The 15,072-nt window shown below is 46.9% G+C and overlaps 1 protein-coding gene across 1 annotated transcript in view; it reads right to left on the bottom strand.

Moving 5' to 3' along the window:
• Positions 1-1,611: 1,611 nt before the first annotated feature.
• The window catches only part of Fam107a (family with sequence similarity 107, member A), a 27,919-nt gene continuing 14,458 nt past the window's right edge, over positions 1,612-15,072 (bottom strand). Inside the window, exon 5 of the mRNA XM_013010576.1 lies at positions 1,612-1,625. The gene's annotated coding sequence lies outside the window, so the exon portion shown is untranslated. The remainder of the gene's footprint in view (positions 1,626-15,072) is intronic.

Here is a 15,072-nt window from a genome sequence, read left to right as displayed (position 1 = left end):
TTTGGGACTTGAACTCAGAAACACACTATCACTTGAGCCACAGCACCACTTCTGCCTTTTTCTATTTATGTGGTACTGAGGAATTAAACCCAGGGCTTCATGCATGCTAGGCAAGCACTCTACCACTACGCCACATCCCCAGCCCAATGATGACAGTTTTTATGTATTAAATGAGATTATTTTGAACATGTTCACACATACCTCCTTGTGCACATAAGTTTCAAGGCATGCTTGGTTTTAAAAATGCAAGTCAGCCATATGTTTTCTGGAATTCCAATGGCAAAAGACATTTTTGTCCATTGCCTGATAGAACCACTTGGTCAATGCTAGAAAAGCAGAAAACACCAAACAAAATGCAAGGCAAAACTCAGGACACAATTTTACCAACAACAAACAGAATTTAACAGAATCTCTATGTTTAAACAAGCATTGATAACAAGAATAGAAAACCTTTAAAACAGTTTTGGTAACGATGCACATTAGCATATGAGTTGACCTTTGAACACCTAGAGTGAAGATGGAGTAAGCTTGGTAGAAGAGTGAGGATTGCAGGAAAATCTACAGAGTAGCCTTTGTCTCTTCCTAGGAGTCAGACATTCAGCAAAGACAATTGAGGGAGGTGCCCAAACCAGATTTTCAAGGGCAGGAGGTAGCACTTCTCTTAAATTTTAAGAGGAGGAGGAGGTACAATGAAGGAAGAAAAAGAGATAAGAAACTGGCCCCAGTATGTGTGCCAACAAGCCACTGTCAGTGATAGATTAGTGAAGGAGCCTAAGCAGAGGCCTGTTTTGGTCATGATCTGGCTGCTTGGCTGTAGCCAAGAGTTGGTATCTGATTTTAGAAAGTCTCTCCTCTTTTTCTTTGGCTTCTTCATCCTGATAAAGATGTTAAAGATGTTGAAGGCCAGTTTAAGTAACTCTTGTTGGGAAGTTTGGGGGTGAAAGCAATCCTTCACACCCATCCCAGGGGACCACATGGAGGCAGGCAGGCAGGCAAGCAGGCACAGGAGAAAGATTATTACAAGGTCTATTAGAGGAGTCATATTTCCCTCGGAGAGAGAGCACATGGCATCTGTCCCTATTCAGGTAGCTGAGACACTGGGGGCAGGAAGTGAGGGAGGTGGGTGCTCAAGTGGGTCTGGGTGGAGAGAGGGAGAGGCCAGCTGTGTGGTGGGAACTCCCGGGCTGGTAGGAGCTCAGGTCTGGGTGGAGCTGAGGACCAAAGGTGGGCATAATGCTAACATTTCCCACTTTGTTGTTTAATAAAATAGGGATACCAGGCCAAGGGGGAGGGCAATGGGTGGAGGTCATTTCTTCTGGAGCTACTTCCTGCTGTAAAGGGGTGAAGTAGTCAGGGGTTCCTGCTTCATTGCTTGGCCAGATACTGTCCAAAAAAACATCTGCTTGACAGTTTGGTTGGTAAAGGTCCTCCTTTTTCCATGACAATAGTTATCTAAAATGCAAGACACAATAAAAAAGCAAAAATTGCTGCTAATACCTTAAGAGAGAAATGCCATGGAGGGATTGATTCCCAGAAGGGGCTATCAAAGACCTGAAATTGCCTTTTCTATCTCAGATTGGAGACATAGCATGGTACCTGACTCCCGGCATCCTGGAGGAGGAGGAGTAAGACTTTTCTTGCTTTAGGATCACAGTAACCTTAGGGGGGTAGCAGAAATATTTAAAGGTACCAGAGCCAATGGGTGTCATGGGCTTTTTTAGCTACTTCCTGCTGGTCTAGGGGCATCAAGGAGTCCCCGGAGCTTGAGTTTTTAGGGTCCAGGTCTGTACTGGGCAAGGCAGGGCAGTGTAAGTGATGTTTCTGGTTGCCTGTAGTAACAGGATAACCTTGACTTGTTCCCAGATGGTTCTGGGCAGGGAATGTTACCCTGTTGAAAGAGACTTTTGGAAAGATCAGGCAAAAAGCTGACAAGGTGACAAGGTCATTTAACATGAATGACATAGGAGAACACATGTTGGCTATGGACCAGAAAAGTTCCATTTGGAGTATAAGCCCATAACTGGGGAGGAAGAATACCTAGATTCAGGGCAGGAAGGGGGTATCTAGGATCTTTTGGCAACTGGCTAGGGGAGAGCATAATGGACTGGTTGGGAGTACCAGTCAAAGGCTACTATAAATACAAATAGGTAACAAAGGCAAGACTGTAACTTTCTGTCCAGTTACAGAAGGTAGACAGGCATGGGTATTAGGTAGGCAAGCAACTATTTCTCTTGATCTCCAGGCTCTGATTAATTTTGAAAGGGCAAGTGTAAAGTGACTCCATTTAGGATGTTATTTCTTCTTACTCCTCTCCACGATTTTCTATTGTAGAACTGACTTCGTTCTGGGAGGGTCTCAGCGTCCATTGCTTGGATAGCTTGTCCCAGCTGACATTTACTGGGTTTGGACTCAAGGCCTGGGCACTGTCCCTGAGCATTTCTGCTTGAGGCTAGTGCTCTACCACTTTTAGCAACAATGCCACTTTTAGCCTTTGCCTGGACACTTAGAGGTGAGATTCTTGAGCCATACCTCCAGCCTGGCTCTTTGCTGGTTAGCTGGGTGATGGAGTTTTAGAAAGATTCTTTGTGCCCAGGATGGCTTTGAACTGTGGAAAAAGGAGTCTTTTGTCACAAAAGCCCTTTTTTTCCCCAATTAAAGCAACAAGGAGATAACTGGAGATAGAGAGTACCTATAATTTGTTAAAAATTGACTAACAATTACTTGCCAGAGTTTTTAAAAATAAAACCCAGTAGATATTTTTGAAGTACAGCTGATTGGCACTCTGAGTAGCTCCTATTGCCTCTGGGCAGCCTGTTTAAAGTGGCTTATATACAACATGTAACTTTTAACAAATGTACAGACCTTTTCTTGGGCTACAGCTGCATAGCCCTTTTTTTTAAATATACTTTTTTATTGTAAAGATATTGTAGGAGCAAGGTAATGAGTCCATTTCCTATTGAGCATTGTTACATACTCCTTTATATTTCCCCTACCATCCTTTTTTACACTCTGGTTTGTAAAAGCATTTTTCTGGCTGGCTGAGGAACCTGATCTCTAGTGGCCCCAACAATGCCTGCTTGTGTAGGCCTTTCGACAGATCTCCATAGGGACCTAACCGCAGTTTCACAATCTTTCTTTCTTTAACAGATGAACTAATGTGGCTGGACCAGCTCAAATGTCACTGCCAATTAGGACTTTGAGCAGATACAGGGGGTTTGGGATTTAAATTATCCCTCACATTTTAAAACCTTAGCTTTTACTACCCACTATCATAAATGACTGGCAAGTTCCTGCCCAGTTAGACAGACATGGCATTAGGCATGCTTACAAACTATCTTCCCATGACCTCTTGGTTCTGATCAAGTTTTGAAGGGCCAAGCACAAGTGATTCCAGGATCTGATACCATCTCTGCCATCCAACAAGCAGTGGCTTTCTGCCTCGGGATGCTCCATCATTGCCAGGGTCCCAGGAGTGCCTTTCTCCATGCTGGGATAAATGCATCTTTGGCATTTTCCTTGGTTGGTTGCTGGACTTGAACTCAGGGTTTGAGTGCTGTCCCTGGGCACTTCAGCTCAAGGCTAGCACTCTGCCACTTTGAACTCTAAAGCAAATATGCCTGCTTTTCAGCACTCTGCTGACTGATTAGAGATAACAGTCTCACAGGGACTTTGGCTGTCCAGGCTGGCTTCAAGCCATAGGTTTTAGATCAATGAGTCTTTACAAAGGGCCACTTTACTCCAATTAAAAGCAACAAAGAAGGTCATTGGAAGTGGTTTTATAAGTGTAGTCTTACCTGGAACTTATTAAGGGCCAATGTTACATTGGACAAACTTGTCCTGTTTTTACTGTGGGCCTGCTGGAAACTGTTACCAAAAAAAACCTATAAGGGCAAATTGTAATAAACAATCATCTTGGTAATCTTAATTTGTTTTGAGATAAACATTTAGGACAATTTTTTTGGGGGGGTCTGGTCATGGGGCCTGAACTCTGGGCCTGGGTGCTGTCCCTCAGCTTTTCAGCTCAAGGCTAGCGTTCTACCACTTGAGCCACAGCGCCACTTCCGGCTTTTTTCTTTTTTTTAAATTTAATTTAATTTTATTTGTGAACATACTGTACAGAGGGGTTACAATTACATGGGCAGGATAATGCGTACATTTCTTACCAAGCATTGCAGCCTCCTCCTTTGGTTTACCCTTCACATCCTTCCCAGCCTCCCCCCTCCCCCCCAATCCCAATCCTTCTCCTTCCCCCCCCCCTCCCCGCACCGACATTGTAAAGCTCGTTTTGGACATGACAACTTGTACTTCTCATTGTTGCAACAGGTCCACCTGTATCCTTAAACAACTGGTTTTTCCCCATCTCCTCCACAAGTTATACTGACATCAAATATAGTGAAAGCAGGGGTTATACTGTGGGGGAGGTACGGCTTTTTTCTTTTTGCTTACGTGGTGCTGAGGAATCGAACCCAGGGCCTCAGGCATGCAAGGCAAGCGCTCTACCACTGAGCCACCTTCCCAGCCCCATTTAGGACAATTTTGACTTTGAGCTTTTTCTTTTTCTGGGAGGCCAGCCACTCCCCACAGCTTCCCAAATTTTCACAAAGGGGATGCCATTTTAAATCCCTTTTTTAAAAAGTCACTTCAATTTGTATTTAAATGCCCTGTTAAAACACTGGGTAACACCCATTACCTCTTGGCCGGAAGGTTAAACTGACCACTTTTTTTTTCTGCAGTCTGAGTTACCTTTAGGAAATTAACAGTTTTTCTTAATGCAAGAATTACAATGGGGCTGGGAAGGTGGCTCAGTGGTAGAGCGCTTGCCTTGCATGCCTGAGGCCCTGGGTTCGATTCCTCAGCCTGAGGCCCTGGGTTCGATTCCTCAGCACCACGTAAGCAAAATGAAAAAAGCCGGAAGTGGCGCTGTGGCTCAAGTGGTAGAGCACTAGCCTTGACTTGAAGAGCTGAGGGATAGCACCCAGGCCCAGAGTTCAGGCCCCACGACCAGACCCCCCCACCCCCCCAAAAAAAGACAAGCAATAGCACTGTACCAAGAATCTAGACTTAGCTTTTCCTTTAGAAATACATCCAATTGCAAAATAGCATAAAAGTCAACTTACATCCTTTGCTCCTACACCCCTTATTGTCTAACGTGGGGATTAACAAGGTAGAAGGGAATAGAAACAAATATCTGAAGTGGCTTGTTTTGTTTTGTTTTGTTTTTCCTCCCAAATGAGCAGGCTTCGATTATGTGTAATGGAGCAAGGCCCTAGTCTGGGTAAGGCTTTGGCATCTCCCAATGTGTATAGATCATCACACCTTCTGCTGGTTACCTGCAAAAATCCTACATATACTGGTTAAAGACCTGGTTCACACTGGCTTTTGCAGGCTGGTGCCACTGGTTTAGGCAGCTGTGACAACTTTGTTCTGCTTCCCAGGCATTTCCCATGCATGGGAATGAACTGCATCTTGAGTCACTCTGGCCCCTTGATCTTAAAGGGAGTTGATCAGTACACAGGGGAGAAAACAGAGAAACTTCTCTGTTTAGTTAGTTTAGTCTTAGTTTACCAGCCATGGTCAGAGGTACAATATTTAACCTTTAGCATAGATGGCCCTAAGGAATGACATAAATCACAGCAATTTAATTACCAACTTCATCTACTTTGCAAAGGAAACCACCCTCCCAACTCCTTTCCCAAGGCCTTTTAAAACTGCCTGTTTTTTCTTTGATTTGTAGTCAGGTCACAACGTTTTAAAGCAATTCAGATTAAATCACAGCTTCCATTGACAATGATTTTTGAGCAAGCAGAATACTTGGTAACTTTGGAACCATAACGGTTTACATATTTTACATATAGACAAATAAACATATTTGTGCACAGATTATGCAGCATGCTGAGATTTTAAAATTGGGTATTTAAAGTTTTTGGAATTTTAGAGGTATTACTTTGCCTAATTATGAGGGAACTGCGTGGTCAGTTTAAAATACAAAACTTTGCCAACAACAAAAAACTTTCATAAAACACTAACTGACATGTGACATGGCATAATGGCGCCTGGGCTGGTCATATCAGGGGAGGGTCACAGAATTGAGTCTGTGCAAAACTGAGTTGGTGCAAAACAGCAGCTGAGCTACCACCATGCCAACATGGCGCATCCATCATGTGGTGCTAGAGAGAAGACTTCATGGCATTTAATCAACAAGTAGACAAATTATTTTGCCGGGCTACATTTTTCCAGGGTTTGCTTGTTCTACCAAGGTATTTGGCTTATCAAATACTTGTATTGAAGAGTGCTGGGTGGGGATTCCCAAGAGCCCCAAACTGACCTGTCCAATACTCAACTCTAGTTTTGTTCCAATTGACCTTTTGAATACCTTCAGTTTCTGAAGAAGGGAGAAGTTACTCGAAGCTAATTTTAGCTCATAACAGCAAGTGGCAGAGTTTAAGTGGGGGGGAAAGGAGAGATTGAGAGAGAGAGAGAGAGAGAGAGAGAGAGAGAGACTGTTTTACCTGCCTGAGCACTCACAGAAGTAGAGTTTTGGGGGCCAAATTTTGTGCAAGGAGGTAGGGTTGGAATTGGGTTTTTATGAGATCTGAGCAAGGAAGCAGAGGTTAATGAAAAGCCATTAGGTCTAGGGAGGTGGGGGGCTTTCCGTTGGGCCCAGGATGCAATGTTTCCAGCCAGGCTTAGGTAGATTGCCCTGCCTGCATGTCAAGCACATTCATGCATACCTGGGGTTTTGCCTGAACCTGGGATAATAGGGTGGGGGTCAATCCTAGGTTTGTGTGGCTGAGCTGGATCCTCCTGAACTCTTACATTTTGAACCCTGTCAGGCTTCAGAGCCTGAAACCTTGGCTTTTACAGTTGTGCCTGCCACCCATCAAGATATCCTGACAGGAGCTAGGAGCCGGTGGCTCACACCCGTAATCTTAGCTACTCAGGAGGCTGAGATCCGAGGATCTTGGTTCGAATCCAGCCCAGGCATGAAAGTATATGAGACTCTCATCTCTAACTCTAACACCCCTGCCCCCCCCCCAAAAAAAATCTGAAAGTAGAGCTGTGGCTCAAGTGGTAGAGTGCTAGTCTTGAGCATAAAAGCTCAGGGAAAGCACCCAGGCCATGAGTTCAAGCCCCAGGACTGCACCAAAACCAAAACCAAAACAAGATATCCTGACAGGAGACAGTGAGAGGGAATAAGAATTTTTGCCCTTCGAAACTGTGCTGAGGCTGATGCCTCCGGTCTATCCTCTTACACCCACAACCTGTTGGCACTAGGTAGGGGTTTAATGTATGCTTCTCTCCCTCCTGCCTCTTCCCTGAGCTTCCTGGGCCATGGGCTGGAATACGGACCCTGGTGTTCCATTTAGTGGCTGGCTGTTTCTAAACCTGGAGTGGGATGGGCCTGGAAGTCTTATTCTGGGGGTTTCCTGTGTCAGCTGGGTGTGGGCTGTGCCACCTGCTCTAAGTGATGGGGGACCTCAAAGGCTGGGCACAGATGGGAAAGCTTGGATGTGGGTGCCTTGCAAAATTCCCTAAGAGCAAGGGGTGCCAGAATAAGAGTCAGCAGACATGGGTCCAGATGAAATGGGGGTAATGGTAGCATTGGTGGATCAGGTGAGAAAACTCGCAGACACCAGCTTCTCTGTGAGGAGTGTGCTCACTTACCCTGTCACAAGTGTGGAGTGTGGAGAGTGAGCTCCAGCTCTGTGTAAATACCAGAGCTGGGACTTGAAGCCAGCTCTGCATTGCAGAATTAGCCTCTGCTCTCCCTGGCCCTGCAGGACCACAGCTGAGCAGATTGGAGCCCGGGGGAACCATAAGAGGAGGGTGTCCACCTCACAACAACGCTCCTGTGAACCTAGGGAACCTGCACTGTTAGGTCCTGAGTGCTACCTCCCAGGGATAGCTGAGTCTTCTTAGCAGTTCTTGTTAAAAATGTTTCTCTCCCTCTCTTAAATAAGTGGTGTAATTTTAAAGAGTGCTGTAGGAGAGGAAAATAATGTTTTCCTCAACAATCATGAGGTCCGTTGTGATATGACCCCATGATTAGCTGGAAGGCAGGGCCTCAGAGTAGGGAACTCCTCCTCTCCCCTCTCCTCCCTCCCCTTTCCTCTCCTCTCCCTTCTACTCCTCTCCTCCCCTCCTCTTTCCTCTTCCCTCCTCCCTCTCTCTTTCCATCCTGTTTCTCCCCTTCCTTCCCCTCTCCTCCCCTTCTCTCTCTCTGCTCTCCTTCCTCCCCTCTCCTTTCCTCTCTTCCCTCCCCTCCCCTCTTCCTGGCCCTTCCCTCCCTTTCCTCTCTCTGCTTCCCCTTCTCTTCTCCCCTTTCCTTACCTCCCCTCTCTCTCTTCTCCCTCTCTCCTCCCCTCCCTTTCCCTCCTATTGTCTTCCTTCCCTCTCCTTCCTATTTTCTCTCTCCCCTCTACTCCCCTTCCTTTCCCTTTCTTTCTCTCTCCTTCCCATCCCTCCCACCCCCCAGCTAAAATTACAGCTACTAAGTGGTAGAGTCAGGATTTGAAGTTGGGTTTTGGAATTGTTCTGGTGTTTGTTTTTGTGTGTTTGGTTTACTCTAATTAAAGCTGAGAAAGGAGGAGAGGAGTTAATGAACAATCGAGTTTCATCTGCCCTTTGTCCTTGAAGCACAGGCATTAAAATCACTGAATCAGGCTGTACTATGTCCTCTGACACAGTGTGTGTGTGTGTGTGTGTGTGTGTGTGTGTGTGTGTGTGTGTGTGTGCGCGCGCGCGCACATGCTAGTCCTGGGGTTTGAACTCAGGGCCTAAGCTCTGTCCCTGAGCTTTTTTGCTCAAGGCTAATGCTCTACCATTTGAGCCACAGCTCCACTTCTAGCTTTTTGGTGGTTAATTGGATATAAGTGTCTCTCTGACTTTCCTGTCCAGGTGGTCTTTGAACTACAATCTTCAAATATCAGTCTCCTGAGTGAGATTATAGGCATGAGCCACCAGCACTGGGTGCTTTCTATGTTTTTAGATAAGGATCGAATTCTCTCTTCTGTATCACCTCATTACAAAGCCTGTTTTTCAAGGGTGAGCATCCTTTAATCTGGAAAACTGAGTTTATAGTTGCTCCAAAGCGGATTATGCTTGGAACTACACAGCTTCACCCAGAGGGGAGTCAGTCAGCTTGAACAATTTCTTGCTGTGGATTGAAAGCTTGTATCCCTCTAAGACTCCCATATTGAAGCTGCATTCCCCAATGGGTGTGGTGGTTTTTGGAGATGGGGTCTTTGGGAGGAAGTTAGGATTAGAGGAGATTGATCAGAGGAGATCAGGACATAACGGAAAGCTTGCTCTCCCCTTTCTCATTAACCACCGGTGAGGACATGTATAGCAGGTAGTTCTCACCAGAAACAGGTTAGGCTGGCACCTGAAATTTGGAACTGTGAGAAACCTAATTTCTGTTACTTAAGCTACTAGGTCTGTGGTATTCAGTTATAGGCATCCAACAGAGCGAGACATCCCCACAGGATGAGATTGGGCTGGCTAAATACTTATGGTAAGGACACTTTACTGCTAGACCTCTTGGGAGGTCTGGCTGAAATGAGGTCCTGTGGGAAGCAGGGAGTTGGGGATTGGGGACTTAGGGGTACAATGAAAAGCCGAATTATTTAGGGTACTGCTCAACCACGGGTCTGGTTTTGCAAGGTGCAGGAGTCCCCTCAGGAAGGTAGATTCTGACTTACTTATTGGTTGGGCTTGGGGGTGAGGCATAACTGGCATCCCAGCCACAGCTAGGGATCATTTCTCACCTCAGAACTCGGGTCTCCATTGACCTAAGCCATTTAAAAAAAATTTAGGTAGAGGCTAAACCTCTCCAGACCAGATGGGAAAATGGAGGTTAAAGCAGCTCCCTGAATCCCTCAGCCAACATTCAGGCTGGCACAAGAGCCTCCACCAGCCTCTCTCTGAGCAAGGCCTGGGCTGCAGTGGAAAGAACAGACATTGTGGACAGATGGCTCTGGCGTGAATCCCACAGCTCCCTGTGAAGTTGCTGTGTGTCTTAGGCAAGTTCCTGCACTTACTGGGGAATGGCGTCTTCATGTACATGATGGACTGGATGATCTGCCTGTCTTTGTGGTCCCATTGCTGGCTCTTCACCAACGAGGTGGTCATTATTGACATCTGTTAGCAACTGCTTTGAACACCTCAGTTCACAGGTCTTGGGCCAGAACTGGAGATAAGGCAAGAGAAACACCGTCCCTCTGGGGACTGGAGTTACTGTAAGTTCGGGCGAGAGTCCTCTGTTCAAACTACTTAGTTGAGACCACTCCCCGGGTCCCACATTACTAAGCCAGGGAGGGTGGATCCCTCACCTGCTCCTGGGATCTGGGCTTGCAGCTGGTCTGACATGGAAGAGAATGGCTTGCAAACCCAAAGCAGGCCCTGTGGGGTGGTGCAGCCTCAGTGAGAACAGGAATTGTCATCTAGGCTTTGTGTGTAAGCTGGAGCCTGGTTAATGCTGAGTGACTGTCCTTCCTTTCTTCAAGGGTGTCAGAACTGAGTGATAGTGACCTTGGCCTTCAGGGGTAACATGAAGATCCTGGATACCCCTGTGGTGTGCAAGAACCATGAATCTCTGACATGGAAGTTTCCAGCATAAGACCATTGTATTGATGAAATCCTAGTGGCTAGAGAAGGGCTTCTGTATCCAATTGATCTCTCTGGGTCAAGTAGGGCTTCCTCTGGCTCTTAAGAGGCTGAAGCTGGGAGGAGGCTGGACATATGGCAGCAGAGAAGAGAAGGAACTTTCCATCCATCCATCCATTCACCCATCCATTCATCTAAGTACCCATCATCCATTCATTCATCTATCCAACCATCCATCTACTCAAGCCATCCATCCATTATTCCATCTGCCCGTCCATCCATCCATCTGTCCACCATGTATCCATTTATACATCCATCTATCCACCCAAGTATCCATCCATCCATCCATCTACCCATCCATCCACAAACACTTCTGAAACATTTTCTGTGTCCTATGTACGAGACTCATCAGACACAAGGCAGACAAAAACCCCTATCCTGTGGAGCTAACAATATTATTAGGGGAAATACATGATAACTAAATAGAATTCACATTATGTTTGTTGGTAGTAAGTGGGAAGAAGGAGAAATAAGGCAGGGAGGGCAGGGAGATTATGGGAAGAGAGATGTCCTTCTACCCCTGAACTTCTTGGCTGGAACAGAACTGGTACAGGGCTGATGAAAAAGAGAAAAACATCCAGGACTGATGAAAAAGAGAAAAATACCCAAGTTTGATGAACTTAATATGTGTTCAGGGTCTTCATAGGCAGGTGAGGGCTGAAGGCATGACTGGAGCATGATGCTTTTATATTAGGCAAAGAATAAGAAACAGCAAGGAATGATGGGACAGATGGAGGTCTGGAATAGGGCAGTAAATTGCAGTATTGTCACTAGGCGGTCTCTCAGGGCACACAAGAGCCAGTGGAAGAGAATGTATTTATTCAGATTCACTGCAGCCACAATCGCCAATCTCTGGTGGTACAGGCTATTTCCCTGCCTTGAATATACAGACATTCATCCCAATTACGTGCTGCTTTGTTTGTTTGTTTATGCCAGTCCTGGGGATTGAACTCGGAGTGTGGGTGCTGTCCCTAAGCCTCCAGGTGCTGAAGGCTAGTGCACTACCACTTTGAGCCACAATGCCAGTCCTGGCCTTTTCTGAGTGTTGTTGTTGTGATCAGAGATAAGAGTCTCACAGACTTTTCTGCCCAGGCTGGCTTCAAACCACGATCCTCAGATCTCAGCCTCCTGAATAGCTAGGATTATAGGCACGAGCCTCTGGTATCCAGCTTTAATTTATTTCTATTTTTTATTTATTTTTTCATACTGGAGACTGAAATCAGGGCCTCACATTTGCTAGGTGAGTGTCTACCACACAGCATGCAGACCATCTAATCTTTATGTCTTACTACGTGTAGAGAAGGACAGCCACTTTCTGAAGCTACAGCTCTGTCTCATGCCAGCCACAATCTGACATGTTCTGAGATGTGAGTCCTTAACGGTGTATAGGAAATGTGTGGATGTTGACATTTTTGAATTGGTCTTTGTTTAGAAGGCGCCTGGGGAAAAGCCTGCGGAAAGTGAGGAGTACTGGGTGCTCCCAGAAGGAAGGATGCTGCTGTCTGGGAACAGCTGGCGGCAGGGCATGCGGTGGACATGCTACAGACTGGGAAGAGGCCATGCTGGCAGGAGCCCCAGAGAGTGGTAGGAAGGTCAAGATGAGCTTCTCTGAGGAGCTGGACACTCAGGACCTGAAAGGGCACAGGAAGGAGTCCTCTGTGGGCCAGTGGAGGGCTTTGTGCAGAGAGATGAGATTTGCCTAAAGTTGAATCAGGATTCAGACCATTGTGGCTACTCTGTTGCCGACAGACTAGAGGGGACAGTTAGGAGGAGGCCTCCGTGGCAATCCAGGTGAAGGGCAGCTATACCAACATGCTAGGCCCACCAGGCTCCCCACCCAGGGCATGCCTGATGGCGCAGAGGAATTGAATTAGTGACATGCTAGCTTCAGTTCTCAGACTGGAGCCAGTCTCAAACTGGCAAGGAACAGAGAAAGAGAACCAGGTACAGCTCCAGCTTCCTGATCCAACATGTTTGGAGACATCTTTACTTTTAGTATGGCTTCTAAAGTATTACTGGGCAGTCAGGGTTGGTCTTTTTCTTTAGTAACAGGAATGCTTTTGGTTGCAAGTAATACAAACTGACTAACAACGGCTTAACCAAACAGGGATTTATTTTTATTTACAAGAATAGTTCTGGAGAAGCACAGCAGCTAGCATTGGCTTGATCAAACAACAGGGTTTACATCTCTGCGATTCTCCTGGCCTTTTCCTCATGTAGCAAAATGGCTGCTATGGTTGTAGCCATCATATCCTCAATCAAGGCAAGAAGAGAGGGACAAGGAGACAGTATTGACTATGCCTCATTTGATCAGAAAAGCTTTTCTAGAAGCCCCTGTTAAACCTCTGCTTCAATCTCATTGGCCAAGATCAGGTCACCTGGTCTCTTCAAGATGCAAAGAAGGCTAGAATGTGAGCGTCTAGATTTGTAGCCGCTGGTATGGAGGTGACTAGAGAAGTGGAGTTGGGGGATGGTCACTGGGGGGTACACCCTAGTGTCTGTCACAGCTCCCTGGATGACATGGGGCTTGAGGTTCCTTCTACCTCGGGGGTGTCATCACTACTTGTCACCTCTGTGGCGGGACAGGGCAGAACTTCAAGCACTCCCTTGAGTTTTCTCCTCTACCCCATCTGGTTGCTCTGTCTCATTTCTCTTCACCAGTCTGAGCAGCATGTAGACCTCTGAGATCCACTCCTTTGGGGAGCTAGTGGTCTGTTGAGGAGTCATGCATCTTTAGTGTGACCCTTACCTGGCAGATGTAAAACAGTGGCACCACATTCTCACCCCGACAGTCACATTAGGAGCCCCATAGTGTGCAAGTTCTGTCTGTCTGTCTGTCTGTCTCTCTCATTCATGCATGCATGCACACACACACACACACGCACACATGCACACACACACACACACGCACACATGCACACACGCAGCCTATCTGTATTGACACTAACATGCTGGGCATTGTCCGGAGGGCATTGTCAGCCACGCTGAAGCCCACCAGGAAGAGTAGGCACAGGACCAGGTCCGTCTTTATCCTCCTGTTGGTCCCTCCTGTGCTTCCAGGAACCAGAGCTTCGCAGCTTCCTGTGGTTGGAGGAAGTAAAAGGAGGGGCTCCCCCCGGCCCCTACCTGCTCTGCTTTCCACCCTCAATGAAAGTCTTACAAAGCCTGAAGTGGGCTTTTTGGGAGAAAAGATTCAGGCCTGAAAAAGATTTGTGTGTGTTGCCCAGCAAGAAATCCTTTGAGGAAGAAGAATAGGCGGAGCTGGTCCATGGTAGATGGGGCTGCGTGGGCAGCGGGGCTCAGGTGCTGGAAGTTTGGACTTGTAAGAGGCCCGTTTACATAACATGCAGTGGCGTCTTCAAACTATCGTTTTCATTTGCAGAAGCGAATTCCAATGCCACTGTATGTCTGCTTTCCAAAAGGCTGTAGAGAAGGTAAACATTTTGGTTTTTCTTTTTGGCTAGCATTGCATCATGGTGTGATCACACCAGTACAAATGCAGATTGGCAATTATATACAACTCTGGTGCATACAACCATCACAAGAGCAACAGAATCAGATGTCCCTGGGGTGGGCTGGATAATGATGAATGAGGGGCTGCAGATTAGGAACCTTGAGGACAGAGGTGCCTGGGAAGAGAGGTGGATGATGGTTTGTGTATTGGGGGTTGGGGGTTACTGGGGCTTGAACTCAGGGCCTGAGTATTGACCCTTAGCTTCTTTGCTCAAGGCTAGCACTAGACTAGCTCAAGGCTGACATTTGAGCCATAGTTCCACTCCTGGCTTTTTTTTTTTTTTTCCTGCTGAATTGGAGATAAGAGTTTCATGGACTTTTCTGTCCGGGCTGGCTTTGAACTGCAATCCTTAGATCTCAGCTTCCTAAGTAGTTAGGATTATGGATGATGTCTTGATGTGCCCTGCTGCTTGGGTCTTACCTGGAGCTTGCTAGATGGGACTCCCCCATCATTTATGTGCTCAATGAAGTTGGTCAAGTGTTGTCCTAAACGTGTGGGGGGGGGCGGGGGAGGGTGGAAACACGCAGCTCTGGCTAGGTGTGTGTGTGTGCCCGGTCTAGCTGGAGATGAGTAGAAGTATGGGCCTGGGAGTTTGGCTGCTGGGAGACACAGGACCCGTGGGCCTTGAAAGGTTCCTGATAGGAAGGCCAAAGAGGCTCCTCTTCTTCAGGCCCTGAGTCAGGGACGTTCCATGGAGCACGCTCTCCTGGCAATGGCCTCCACTTGGGATGGCAGGGAGGGATCTGCACTCAGAAGTCCAAATCCAAGCGGGAGCTCAGGGCTCCACAGCAATCCCTGTTTGGGGCCTGTCTGCTTGGAGCTTAGGGGTGTTCCCCAGCTTTCTGTAGGGGAGGGCCACGCATTTCTAAGGGGGCAGAATCACACTGCTGATG

The sequence above is a fragment of the Dipodomys ordii genome, unplaced genomic scaffold (assembly GCF_000151885.1).
Source record: "Dipodomys ordii isolate 6190 unplaced genomic scaffold, Dord_2.0 Scaffold12, whole genome shotgun sequence".
Taxonomy (NCBI): domain Eukaryota; kingdom Metazoa; phylum Chordata; class Mammalia; order Rodentia; family Heteromyidae; genus Dipodomys; species Dipodomys ordii.
Note: the sequence above shows the minus strand (reverse complement) of the source record. Positions and strands in the feature narration are given on the sequence as shown.